Source organism: Sinohyriopsis cumingii, chromosome 2 (assembly GCF_028554795.1).
Source record: "Sinohyriopsis cumingii isolate HCF-2022 chromosome 2, ASM2855479v2, whole genome shotgun sequence".
NCBI lineage: Eukaryota > Metazoa > Mollusca > Bivalvia > Unionida > Unionidae > Sinohyriopsis > Sinohyriopsis cumingii.
The window spans coordinates 45,915,294-45,929,900 of NC_142962.1; the positions used below are offsets into that span (position 1 = coordinate 45,915,294).

At 32.5% G+C, this 14,607-nt stretch overlaps 1 protein-coding gene and 1 long non-coding RNA gene across 3 annotated transcripts in view; one reads left to right on the forward strand and one right to left on the reverse strand.

Annotated features, from left to right (window-relative positions):
• The window catches only part of LOC149804759 (uncharacterized), a 258,169-nt gene that overhangs the window by 181,411 nt on the left and 62,151 nt on the right, over positions 1-14,607 (reverse strand). The gene's annotated exons all lie outside the window — the stretch shown is intronic.
• LOC149804760 (uncharacterized) lies at positions 6,511-8,400 on the forward strand. 2 transcript variants are annotated; one of them, XR_016414384.1, is made up of 2 exons: positions 6,511-7,127; positions 7,930-8,400. It is a non-coding gene; the product is annotated as an uncharacterized LOC149804760 (long non-coding RNA). The 2 variants fall into 2 exon arrangements; XR_016414392.1 differs by lacking the exon at positions 6,511-7,127 and adding an exon at positions 7,722-7,834.

Consider the following 14,607-nt stretch of genomic DNA (forward strand, 5'->3'; position numbering starts at 1 on the left):
GACAGAATTGTTCCTTACCTCATGTGCAAGCTATTCACAAAGCTTGGCAACTGTAGAAGGTGAAAAACTTATTTTGCAGAAACCATTTTTGTTGTTGTTGTTGTTGTTGTTGTAGGGTTTAATGCCATTTTTCAGCACACAAAAGGCTATATATGGCGGCCAGTATTAATGGTGGAGGAAGAAACTGGGAAAACCCAGGAAAGAACCACCGACCCACGAGAAGCTACTGGCAAGCTTTCTCACATATCCACATTAGCCGAATCCGAGACTCAAACCCATGCAGACAGAGGTGAGATGGCAGTGATCTGTAACGGAGAGCGCTTTAGACCACTTGGCCACTCGGGGCCCCCGAAACCATTTTTGTGTCTTGTCACTGACATTCACCTTTGAACCTCTGCTCTTGAAATTAACAGATTTTATGTTACCCTAAGTGCAAGCCATCCACAATGTCTGAAAACTGCAATCGATGGAGAATTCAAGTTATGGTAAAGAAACCAGTTTTTCTCATTAAGTCATAGTTACCTCAACCTTTGACCTGTTGACCTCAAAATCAATAGGGTTCTTCCTTAAACAAGTATAAGCCATTTACAAAGTTTGATAATGTAGATAGCAGACAGATCAAATTATTATTTAAAAATGAAATTGGGTAACAGATGGATGGATAGATGGAGCAAAGAACATAACAAAATATACACCACCTGAGGGAGTGGGGGGGGGGTATAAAAATTAATTCTTATGAACTCATTCATTTTCAGTCATTCCAATTTAAATTCATGCCTGTAACATTTTAATGTCTTCAATTAGTTCTTCAGTACTGCATCCCCATCTCACAGAAGATGGCTTAGTTTGGTTTACTTCCAGTCACAGTTTACAAAATTAGTAAATGTATCAACAAACATGCATGTAACTGTCTGTGATCCAATTAAATGATAAATTTCTACATCTTTGCTTACAATGACTGTTTATTATGATATTAATGTTAATCCTTTTTCAAGTATATATCATTGTCAAATCAAACATGGCAACATCAGGAAAAAACAACCAAGTTCATAAAAATTGATAGTAACGTGTATTACCCAACACTACACATCAGGTAGATTTACTGATTGTTGAGTACATTACACAACACTACACATCACGCTGATTTACTGATTGCTGAGTACATTACACAAGACTACACATCATGTTGATTTATTGATTGCTGAGTACATTACACAACACTACACATCATGCTGATTTACTAATTGTTGAGTACATTATACAACACTAAACATCAGGTAGATTTACTAATTCCTGAGTACATTACATAACACTACATATCATGTTGATTTACTAATTGTTGAGTGCATTACGTAACACTACATATCATGTTGATTTACTAATTGTTGAGTACATTACACAACACTACACATCAGGTAGATTTACTAACTGTTGAGTACATTACACAACACTACACATCAGGTAGATTTAACCGCTCTGGTGGCCTGGTGGTTAGAGCATCCGCCTCGGATGCGGGAGGTTGTGGGTTTGATTCCCGGCCGCGTCACACCAAAGACTTACAAAAATAGTACTAACAGCTGCCTCACTTGGCGCTCAGCATTAAGAGGTTAGTGTTAGGATTGGTCGGCCTGGTGTCAGGATAATGTGACTGGGTGGGACATCATGCTACATTTCTGTGGCATGATGCCCCAGTGCTAGACATCACTATAAACAGCCAAACTGCAGACATCGTAGCGATATGACTGAAAAATTGTTAAAGCAGTGTTAAAAAGTCCAAATCACACACACTCAGGTAGATTTACTGATTGTTGAGTATATTACACAACACTACACATCATACTGATTTACTAACTGTTGAGTAAATTACACAACACTACACATGTTGATTTACTGACTGTTGAGCAAATTACACAACACTACACATCATACTGATTTACTAATTGTTGAGTACATTACACACGACTATACATCATGCTGATTTACTGATTGTTGAGTACATTACTTAATCATATTGATTTACTAATTGCTGAGTATATTACACAACACTACACATCAGGTAGATTTACTGATTGTTGAGTACATTACCCAACACTACACATCATGTAGATTTACTAATTGTTGAGTACATTATACTACACTACACATCAGGTAGATTTACTAATTGCTGAGCCTATAACACAACACTACACATCAGGTCGATTTACTCATTGTTGAGTACATTACACAACACTACACATCATGTTCTTTTACTGATAATGCTGACACTATTTTTTTCAAATTATATTATTTACCCTTGAAAAAACATGTTTGGTAACAGAACAATTGAATAGTAAAATTTGGTTTTGAAGAAACACAATAAGTCTGTAAGCCATATTAAATTTTTTTTAGTCATTATAGATGCTTCAGAAGCATCTCATGTGCAAGTGTTAAAAGTAAATCCAGTCACATGTACAAATTGTTTTCATTATACACATGTACGTAACAGTAAGAAACAACACTACAGCAATTGTAGGGATATTTCAATATAAATTGCCAGATGTATTCAACAGTCCTGTCCTACATACTGAATCCTGTCATAAATAAGAGGTATGTATTCAACAGTCATATCCTACATACCAAATCATGTCATAATAAGAGGTATGTATTCAACAGTACTATCCTACATACTGAATCATGTCATAATAAGAGGTATGTATTCAACAGTCATATCCTACATACCAAATCATGTCATAATAAGAGGTATGTATTCAACAGTACTATCCTACATACTGAATCATGTCATAATAAGAGGCATGTATTCAACAGTCCTATCCTACATACTGAATCCTGTCATAATAAGAGGTATGTATTCAACAGTCATATCCTACATACCAAATCATGTCATAATAAGAGGTATGTATTCAACAGTACTATCCTACATACTGAATCATGTCATAATAAGAGGCATGTATTCAACAGTCCTATCCTACATACTGAATCCTGTCATAATAAGAGGTATGTATTCAACAGTCATATCCTACATACCAAATCCTGTCATAATAAGAGGTATGTATTCAACAGTCCTATCCTACATACTGAATCCTGTCATAACAAAAGATATATTCAATGGACATATCCTACATACTGAATCCTGTCATAATAAGAGGTATTTAAGAGGTATATATTCAATGGTCACATCCTACATACTGAATCCTGTTATATCCTACATACTGAATCCTGTCATAATGAGACGTTAAAGACTCAACAAATGAAACAATCACAAATTGAATGTGGGTATGGTATACAAACTACAAGAGTAGTCAGCTGTCAAGCAGGCCTAAGTGTACTGTTAAATAGAGCAACGTTAAGTTTCTAATTGTTTTGATTAAATGACATTCTTTTGTTTATTGAAAACCATGTACATGTTTAGATATCTAAGCAAACGTTGGAGCCTTAACCACGAGACTTAATCCCCTTTATCAACTGACCCAAGGTATTTTCTTCATATTTGCTGCAAGTGTGAGAAAGTTATTTCTGGTCATGCTGCATAAAATGTACTGGCTTCATAAAGATACACAAGTGTAATAAAAAATATACTGACTCATAAAATATACTGGCTTTATAAAAAGAAATATATTGCTTTATAAAAATACACTGGTTTTAAAAGAAAAATATACTGGCTTCAAAAATATAATGGTTAAATAAAAATATACTGACTTTATAAAAAATATAATGGTTAAATAAAAATATACTGACTTTATAAAAAATATATTGGCTTTATAAGAAATATACTGGCTTCAAACATATAATGGCTGCAAAATATATACTGACTTTATAAAAATACATTGGTTTCATAAATATACTGATTTCATAAAATATACTGACATCTGTCACGTATATTTAATTTGCATTGTTTGTTAGGATTTTAAAATTATTTTTTATTTCATTACATGCTATTGTAATGTAACATTAGATGTTGGACTTAACCTTGTCCAGAATTAAGTTTATTTTCTATTTGACCTGATTTATTGATTTTTTAAAATTTATTCTGTAAACAACTAATTCATAGCTAAAATATTCTCTTTGTGTGTTGGTTTACTGGTAATATCTGGATCATTAATAATAGAAGTAAATATTTTTTTTTTGGTCTGGCTCTAGGTTATTGGAATTCCCAAACAATTTACCTGGTGTACCCAACATTGTCTAGGTTATATATTATAATTTTAGTTACAGACTTTCAAATATTAGATAACATTTTATTTTGTAAACATTAAGAACTTTCCGAAGGTTATTTTCCATTAGGTAACGGGGGGGGGGGGGGGGGGGGGGGGGGGCGGGTCTTCAGAAAATGTTAATTGTGACCTGAGATCAAGCAGAGGACTATATAAACTTGTCACTGGAAAGATTATTCATTTGTGCTTAAGATCTGGCAGAATCAATTTGCATCATTGTTGTATCCAGAAGTTCATTTGGGCCAGAATTTATTTTTTCAAATTATTTAATTCAGTGATTATTTTCTCTGGAAATAAAGAGTGCTCATAAAAAATATTCTTGGACAGAGACATTCACATTTTCACTTTGTATTCAAGAGAAATAAATTATCTGTTGAATTTTACAAAGCTTGTTGCTTTTCACTCATTTTTGTTACTTATTTAAGAGCATAGACTCGTAACACTTCTGGTTTGATAAAAATATACTGGTTTCATAAATATATCCTGGCTTCATAATATATACTTAAAATATACAGACTTTACATTTACCTGTATATACTGGCTTTATTTTTTTTTAAATCCAGCTTTATAACAATATACTGGCTCATAAATACTGACTTTGTAAAAAATATTCTGACTTTAAAAAATATACTAGCCTCAATACTTGTATTCTAGAGAAATAAATTATCTGCTGAATTTTTTACTTTTCAATTTTTTTTTGTTACTTAGCATAGACTCGCAACACTTTATACAAAAATATACTGGCTTGATAAATATATACTGGCTTCATAATATATACTTAAAATATACAGACTTTACATTTATATACTGGCGTTATAAAAAGTTCTGGCTTTATAAAAATATACTGGCTTCATAAAATATATTGACTTCGCAAAAAAATACTTACTTTGTAAAAAAATATACTAGCGTCATAAAAAATATTGGCTTCATAAAACTATACTTGCTTCATAAAAATATCCTGGCCTCATAATATATCATTCAAATATAAAATATAAAGGCTTTATATAAAAAAATACTGGCTTTATTAAAATATACTGGCTTCATAAAATATATTGACTTCGTAAGAAATACTTATTTTGTAAAAAAAATATACTAGCATCAAAAAAAATATTGGCTTCATAAAACTAAACATCCTTCATAAAAATGTCCTGGCCTCATAGTATATCATTAAAATATAAAATATAAAGGCTTTAAAAATATATACTGGCTTTATTAAAATATACTGGCTTCATAAAATAAACTGACCTTGTTAAATATACTGACTTTAAAAAAATATACTAGCTTTATAAAAATATACTGGCTTCATAAAATATACTCACTTTATAAAAAAAACATAATGGATTTATAAAAAATATACTGGCTTCATAAAAATATGCTTAAAATATAACATTCTGGCCATCGCATGCGGGAGGTCATGAGTTCAACCCCTGGCCAAGTCATACCAAAGTACTTATAAAAATGGTACTAACAGCTGCCTCACTTGGCACTCAGCATTACCCAAACCAAAATGCATCCTTGCTGAAAGCTTGTGGCAAGCTTGCGGTAAGCTTGCGATAAGCTAGTTTGATGTTTATAAGCTAACATGGATGCTTGCGCAAGCTTGTACAAGCAAGTGCAGGCTTAGGCAAGATAGCTGGATATAACCGCAAGCTTGCACAAGCTTGCGCAAGCTTGTACAAGCTTTCTTGTTTGCTTCAGAAATTAAAACTAGCTTGCACAAGCTTTCTTGTTTGTTTCATAAAGTAAAACTAGCTTGCGCAAGCTTACTTGTTTTCTTCAGAAAGTAAAATTAGCTTGCGCAAGCTTGTTTTCTTCAGAAAGTAAAACTAGCTTGCGCAAGCTTTCTTGTATGTTTCAGAAAGTGAATTTAAACTAGCTTGCAACAAGTTTCTTCATATATATATATATATATATATATATATATATATATATATATATATATATATATATATATATATATCCATTGCTTGTGAAAGTTTGAGACCATGTATCCAAGTAGCAGGCACCATCACTGTCACGCCCCTACAAAAACAAAGTCATGACTTGATGAACAATCATGAAGTGTTCATGAAAGTTCCTCAAGTAAGTTCATGAACTTCAAGAATTTTGATGAATCATGTACTTGAAGTTCATGAACACACTGATGAATTTTTATGAACTATTATAATATCTTTGAAGTTCCTGAAATGTCATGAACTAATGGTTCATGAACAATTCAAGTACTTTGATGCAATACCATGGTATTTCTTTAAAAAATGTATATTAAATATCTATATCATTATATTCATAAAATGTTCATGAAAATTTATCATACAAACTTCTCACAATATTAGTGAAATTTAAATAAAGGTGAATTTTTTCTTCTTTTTTTAAAATGATATACTGTATAAATGTTCATACAGATCTTTAATTCAATACTTGTTTACTTAACCTGAGTATTTCTGGATTAATATGGGAAAATATTTTCTGGCCAGCATCAACAAAATGTATTTGCTTTAAAAAGCTTTCAATGACTTTGTCCTAACGTTTTTTTTCTTCTCTCCATTACTGTTATAAACTGCATATTCTATTGACTTAGTCACTGGTTGCCAATTTACAGTAAAAACCGAAATATATTAACAACGATTATTCTGATTGGATGACTTTGAAAAAAGACGTGATATGATTGGTTAATATACGCGCGCGATTTCAACAGTTAAGCTTCCTCAGAAACCAAAGATCATGCAGATGGTTAGGCAAAAACCTCGAACAAAAACCGTGGACTCCATGGAATGGACAGATGAGAATATTTTCAATATCACTTTTTTAAAGTAAGTAGAAGTGCAGAGAAGCGACTTTGAAGAATGTGAAGGAAATGATTTGGTGAGAGCAAAATTAGGCGGAAAAGCGTACCAAGCCCAGATGACCAGAATTACGGTGAGTATCTTTTTCTTGGTCATTCGTGATTATTTCAGTAGAAGTTATATGGATATTTTATTGGTTTATATATGTCATCATATTATTTATAACCAAGCTAATGACACGATTTTGTTCAGACCTAATTTAAACTTGCTCATCGAAGTTTTGAAAATCACTAAACATTATCACCCCACCCCCCAGTTCTCGATACCAGACGTGGTTCGATATCGATAGGAGTTGAGATGTTCGAGATCGTTTTCTTTTACATGACATCACTATTTCTACAATCTGATGTAATTTCATAATTTAAAAAAAAAAACCTTAAGAAAATAGTTAATGCGTGAAACTGTTCACAATAAAAGTGCAAATAACAACGTGATGAAACCGGAAGCAGCTATACGCAACATGCGGAGTCGGAGTGGATGCATTAGTGACATACTAAGGGCCTATACCACACAAGTCAGGCATTTTATCAATAAAAAATGGCGAAAATATTTGAAAGCATGAAATAACCATTATCTGTAATATATACGGTTATTTAGTGTAACGGTGTTGTAAAAAAAAATGTCATATTTTACTGAATAAAATATCCGTCTCCTGTGACTATACCTATGGCTAGACAGATTCAGTTAATATAAAACAGTGACAAAATTCTGCAATAATATAAATGCTCAGTATTATGTGTAAGGGATTAAATCATTTTTGAGTTGGATCATATTATTCCAGTAAGTAAAGTGGGGTACAATGATAATGTGCTAAAAGCTAAAAACAATGTTGATCAGAGATTATCTGTAATTAACTAACTTTACCTTTTTTTCAGACCAGACAGCAGAAAAGTAAAATTGTTAGAGGATGAAGTTTGTAGGTTAAGGATGAAAATTTGAAAACTGGAGGATTCAAGATGGAAGAGACATTAAATTGTGACTGCTGCAACAATGTTAAAGATCCAAACAGTAATCAGATGGAACAGCTTAAGTTGCAGAAGGAGACATTCAGTAGTGACAATGGACAGGATCTGATTAAATTATAGACCCTGAACATCTTCACAAAAGAGTTATCAGACAGGTCAGTCTCTGGAAGAAGATTGGTCAGGAGAAACCCCAGCTGAAAGACAGCCCCATGACGATGAAATATGCTTCAACAGTTGATTGCAGGCAACTGCCCCAATATCTCTTGAACATTTTTCAAAGAAAAATTACAGAACATACAAAAAGTGTTGCTAAGGGTAAAAAAAAAGAATATCACTTGTCAGTTTAAATTTATCTGAAATCAAATACAGTTTTTAAGATAATATGTTGCATTTTATACTGTATTAACCCCATCCCCCATCTAAGGTTATTGTATGATTCAGGATGAATAGGTATTTGTGACTTGTCAGGTTATCATATTTTGTTTTATAGGCACTGTTCGTGAAGTCATGAATCATTGAGAAACTTTGTTCATCATAGTTCATGAATATGTTCATGCACTTGTTCATGAATGATGATGATCCAATTTGTGGACTGTTTTCAGTTCATGCACATTCTAGAATAATTCATGAACGTTTTGATGAACTTTCATGAATGGTTCTTGAACCAAGTTCATGAACAGTTCATTCATTATTCATGATCATTTCATAGGGGCGTAACACTTGCAGCTAGGGGAACACATAAAGCTTCTGCAGCCTTGGGTAAGCTTGCAGTGAATGAATAAACTTGAACAATGGAATTAAACTTAATGTTTTGGCAGAACAGATTTGTTTTCCACTGCATTGCAACTATAAGATTGCATTATTTAATCATTAAATATGCAGATTACTTCATTGGAATGAAGTAAAACTTTGCAATATATTATGATAATTTGGTCCACCAGGAGCAGTTGAGTCTAAAATGCATTTTTGGACAGGGGCCTTCGGACTCCCAGACCCCCCCCCCCCCCTTCACATTTTCAGGGGGTTTTTTGGAAGGGGGGAAAACACAATCATGTCTGATTTTTGAAAGCCCAGATGCTTGTAGCAAGAAATCTCTGCAAGCTTGCAACAAGCTAGTAACAAGCTTGCACAAGCTTGTGTATACTTATTGTACTAGGTAAATAAATAACAAGCTTGTGCAAGCTTAAGCTTTCGCAAGCTTGTGCATGCTTATGACACTTTTGTTAAATGAGCTTGCGCAAGCTTGCTGCAATGTTCCAAATACAAGCTTGCCACAAGCTTGCTGCAATGTTCCAAATTCAAGCTTGCCGCAAGCTTTATAAATAAGCTTGCGCAAGCTTGCTGCAATGTTCCAAATACAAGCTTGCCGCAAGCTTGCTGCAATGTTCCAAATACAAGCTTGCCGCAAGCTTTATAAATAAGCTTGCGCAAGCTTGCTGCAATGTTCCAAATACAAGCTTGCCGCAAGCCTTATAAATAAGCTTGTGGCAAGCTTGCTGCAAGCTTTAAAACATGCTTGCAATTTTGGTTTGGGTAAGAGGTTAGTGTTAGGACTGGCCGGCCTGGTGTCAGGATAATGTGACTGGGTGGGACATCATGCTACATGTCTGCGGCATGATGCCCCAATGATAGACATCATTATAAACTGTCACACTGCAGATATCATAGTGATATGGCTGAATTTTTTTAAAGCTATGTTAAAAATTCAAATCACACACACACACACACACACACACACACACACATATATATATATATATATATATATATATATATATATATATATATATATATATATATATATATATATATATTGGCTTCTTAAAAAATAAACTAACTTTATGAAAAATATCCTGGCTTCATAATATATAATCAAAATATAATGGCTTTATAAAAATAACCTGGCTTCATAATATATACTATTATCATCTTCAGGAATGTTCTAAGACCCATTTTCATGCTTAGGATCATCTTTTTATACAAGCCTCCAGATGTATGCTGCCCATTTTAAAGTGTGGACATTTACAAATCACATCTTCATGATATGCCTAGTACTTACTTGTACAGGTAAAAGTTGAAAGCAAGTATTTCCCCTATTGTCTGAACCAAAGTTATCAGAATTTTCCAGTGGTTACTCCAAGCCACAATTTTCCCCCCAAATTTTTTATAACATGTGCTGTCTGAATTGTCCAGACATTTGATAATACAAATGTTGTCACTTCCAGCTTGTACAGATCATCACAGTTCTACTTAAATAACTATAATAAATCTTCAAAAAATCATATTTAGCTATTTTAAATGAAGTTAAAAATTAACCTAAATACATTTTTTTTTAAAGAGGAATGTCTAAGAAATTTTATGACATGACACATTTAACACAAATTGAAAGACTTAAACCATGAGAATGCTGTTGTCAAAAGTGAGATGTGTAATTTCTTGGGCTAACTTAGTAAAGAAAATTTAACTGGAATAATTGCAGTGATTCATCATTGCAAATTTGGGGTGAAATGAGTCAGTGATGTATTTTGCTATTTCAACACACAAAAATACTCAATGTGGCTTGCCATTTCAACACACAAAAACACTTAATGTGGCTTGCCATTTCAACACACAAAAATACTCAATGTGGAAACTTGAACAGAACAATATTTACCTTCCACAATTAACTTTTGATCTTCAGCAACCATGAAAAATTATAGTCATCTGCATTTTTTCTTTACATATATCAATATATATCATATTGAAGACTGTGTATAATGATACATATTAATAAGTTACAAAGGTGTACTATTCATGATTCACCCAAATTGATAATCCCTATGTCTTTCATGGAATATACCAAACACCCCCACTGGTACTCACACCCACCATCCATAGTGACCAGGGTTTATATGCAAATTCTGTCAAATATATAATGCACATTCCTGTTATTGCTTCACATGAAGCTTGGTCAAAAAAAGTAATTGCAACTTAATTTCTTTTATATATGACCTTTGACTCCCTCCCTAGGATGGTAGGAAAGAAAAGCAAGGATTTAGACCATCAAAAATGGCCACCAAAAGGAGCAACATAAATTTATTGTTACATACATTTCCACCAAGCAGTTTAGGAGTTGTGAAGAATAAGATTACTGGGTCAACAGAATAATTAGCACATCTAGGATATCACAATATCCCCAATGCATTTATAAAAAAGCATGGGGAATAAAATTAAGCAATGTACATCTAATTCATGTAAAAAGAGTTAAATTTGAGGAAACAAAACTTAAGCCTCTATCTCAAATATATGTTTACAATATTAATCCTCCTGTTCTCTTTTCTAAGGTGTTCCCATCAACTGTTCAAGTGGATTATTTTTATTGTAACATCTGTTTCAGTTAATCCGTTACAGTTCTTCTCCTAAGCAGGAAAGGAGGAGGAATGCAAGTTATGCAACAGTCAAGTAAAACAAATGAAAAGATAAGTTATCCTTTTCAAAAGAGGAGGTTCTTTTTGTTCCATCCCACTCCCCACTCCAGCCTGGGTTTCTTATTTAGGGGGGTTGGGGTGGGTGGGTGTCATTCTCCCAAAAGAGTACAATCATGGATTCATTGAAAGCCAGTTGGCCCCACTGGCGCCAATGGAAATGTACTCAAAATAGCTAACATATTACAAACCTTTGAAGTACAATCTCTAGAACACAAATGACTAGTCGCTTACAATGTCTACTTTTCATTCTTTATGAGAGGCAAATGTTCATGGGCTTTGTAATGAGGAACAGATTTACCAAACAGTCATCAGGTGAAAGAAGCCTTCCGGAGTGTACTTGTGAAAAGCAATCTTTATCTGCTCTCAGCTTCGTGTGTGTGTGTATGTATGTATGTGTGTGTGTATATATATATATATATATATATATATATATATATATACACTGATATGTATATTCAATTCATTTTTTTCCCCGTCTATGATTAATGTATACTTGTACTTGACCTAGTCTAAAATCAAGTTTACTGTCTACCTAACCAATAACTTTTATTTTGGTAAACAAATAATATATCCATAATATTTTCCTATGAGTATAGCTTAAATATTAGGATCATTATCAATAAAACATATTCATTTAGGTTTGGGTCTAGGACACTGGTGTTCCCGATGTACATGATGTTTAACACATTTTTTATTATATTTTAAGTAACAGATTTTATTTTGTAAACAGCCCAGAATGTTCCAGAATGGAAAATTCTACTAAAGAGACACAGTATTTTCAGAAAATACTTATTGTGACCAAGGTCAGGTAGAGGGGTTTATAATCCTATTTACTTGAGAAATTACTCATTCCAGCAATAACATCTAAAGCAGAAATCATTTGTATTGATGTGTTCTGGATTTAATTTGGGTGGAATTAGTTATTCAAATTATTATTCAATAGGAAAAGAAAGTGCTCTTCAATAATACACTGTATACTTGAAAATAAATATTTCAAATAACTGGATTCAGACAAGACATTTTTGGGGATTAAATTATCGTGACTCACCATAAGACTGTTGGCACATAACCATATCACAGGCTCCTAAAGGAACATAACAGAATCAGTGTTGGATCTTATTTCAAAACACCACTTGAATTTAATAAAACCTGATTTAATGACTGGTGATAGAACTTTTTGGACTATTTGGGATTTCATTCACAATACTGTACAGGTAAGTTCTTTTTAAATTTTCACTTTTGTATTCAATGGAAATAAATTATTTGCTTAGTTTTAGAAAACTTAATGGTTTTCACTCTTTCAAATTACTTAGTTGAAGATGAAAGAGTTGTAATAATAATATATATTGTTATGCATATTTAATTTAATTGTTTGTGTTTTAGTTTTAAATTTCTTTTTTATTCCATTACATGTTATTGTAATGTAACATTATTTACTGGACTTGACCTTGTCCAGAATTGAGTTCAGTTCTGTACGACCTGATTGACTGTTTGTTAAATTATTTTATTTCACTGATGTAAACAACTAATAATAGCTAAATGAAACATTATAAATAATTGCTGACCTTGTTCAAGAATCAGTGACAATTATGGCAAACAACTTTACAAAAAATTTGTGTATCTTTTTTAGAAAAAGAATCGTTGAGTCAAGGTCATACCTGGACTATTTGATATTTTATCATGCACCAATTGTGCCAGAAGGATGAACTTCTACCCTCATCCATGAATCTGTTTTGCATCTTAGTTGTATAACTGATGTTTTGATAAAGGATAGTCAGTTGGGCTTAAAACATTTGAAATGTTAAGTTGTATTATGTTGTGACCAGTTTGGGCTGAATTTTATTTTTCTTCAAATTACTGAATTCCAGTGATTATTTTCCCTGGAAATACAAAAGTGCTCTGATATAATTCTTGGATAAAGACATTCACTGGAATTTATACTGAATTCAAAACTGGAATAATATTTTCTGTGATTCAACAAGAGACTGTTGACACATCTGCACTTCAAAGGTTATTACAGCCATCATCACCTTCCATCTTGAATGTCATCAGGATTTGAACTGAGATTCACTTATAACATGTTTTTGTTTTAATTCTTTGGTTACAATTTGGATTTAATTCGCAATACCATAAGTTCTTTCTTTCGTATTTTTCACTTTGTATTCTATGGAAATAAATTATTTATTAAATTTTACAAAGCTTGTTGTCTTCACCCTTTACTGTTACTTATTGTAAAAGCATAGCCTCATAACAATATATATATATATATATATATATATATATATATATATATATATATATATATATATATATATACACAGTGCAACAATACTATGTACCATATATACTCGCATAAAAGCCGAATAATTTAGGGGGAAAAAAAAGGCCTGGAAATGGGGGGGGGGGGCAGCTTATCCGTGGGCCAATGTCTAAACATGACTGTTTTTAGGTCTTTTTGTTAATTACAATAATGGCTGTAAATCTTGGGACATGAAACAATATTTTTTTCCGTATCCCAAGACATAGGCATGTAAAAAAAGAGTAACTTTCGGTAACCCGACAATTATGAAACTGTTATACAGTGCTATGATTGATTTTGTTATTATTTTGCATGTGCATATTTTCTGATTTCTCCAACACAAAGTTAAATAAAGGTAAATACAGACTTCATAATTCACAGGCCAGTTGAGTTTACCAGGGAGACCATGCTGAACTATACTGTACAGTACTTGCAGAGTGCAAAGCATGCACAGTGTCACTTAAATCCTTACTTATTCCCAAATATATAAAATGCAGATTTTGCTTTATTCATTGTTTTGACCAAATTGCATTCTTCGAGATATCATTTCAAAAGTCTTTAATAGCTGTTTCATTTATGGTAAATCATGCACTCACGAGTTACTCATTTTCAATGATTTAAGCAATCCTACAACTTGAGGTAATATTTTTAAAATGGTACGCACATTTAATTGTACAAGGCACATAACCATCATAATTTACATGTTCACGAAGAATGGTTATAATAAAGGATTAAGTTCTCATATAGTTCAATTAAGATCAACAGCAATCAATTTTAGTTTTGTGTTTTAGCTGAACAAACATCATAACTTTCAAAACAATG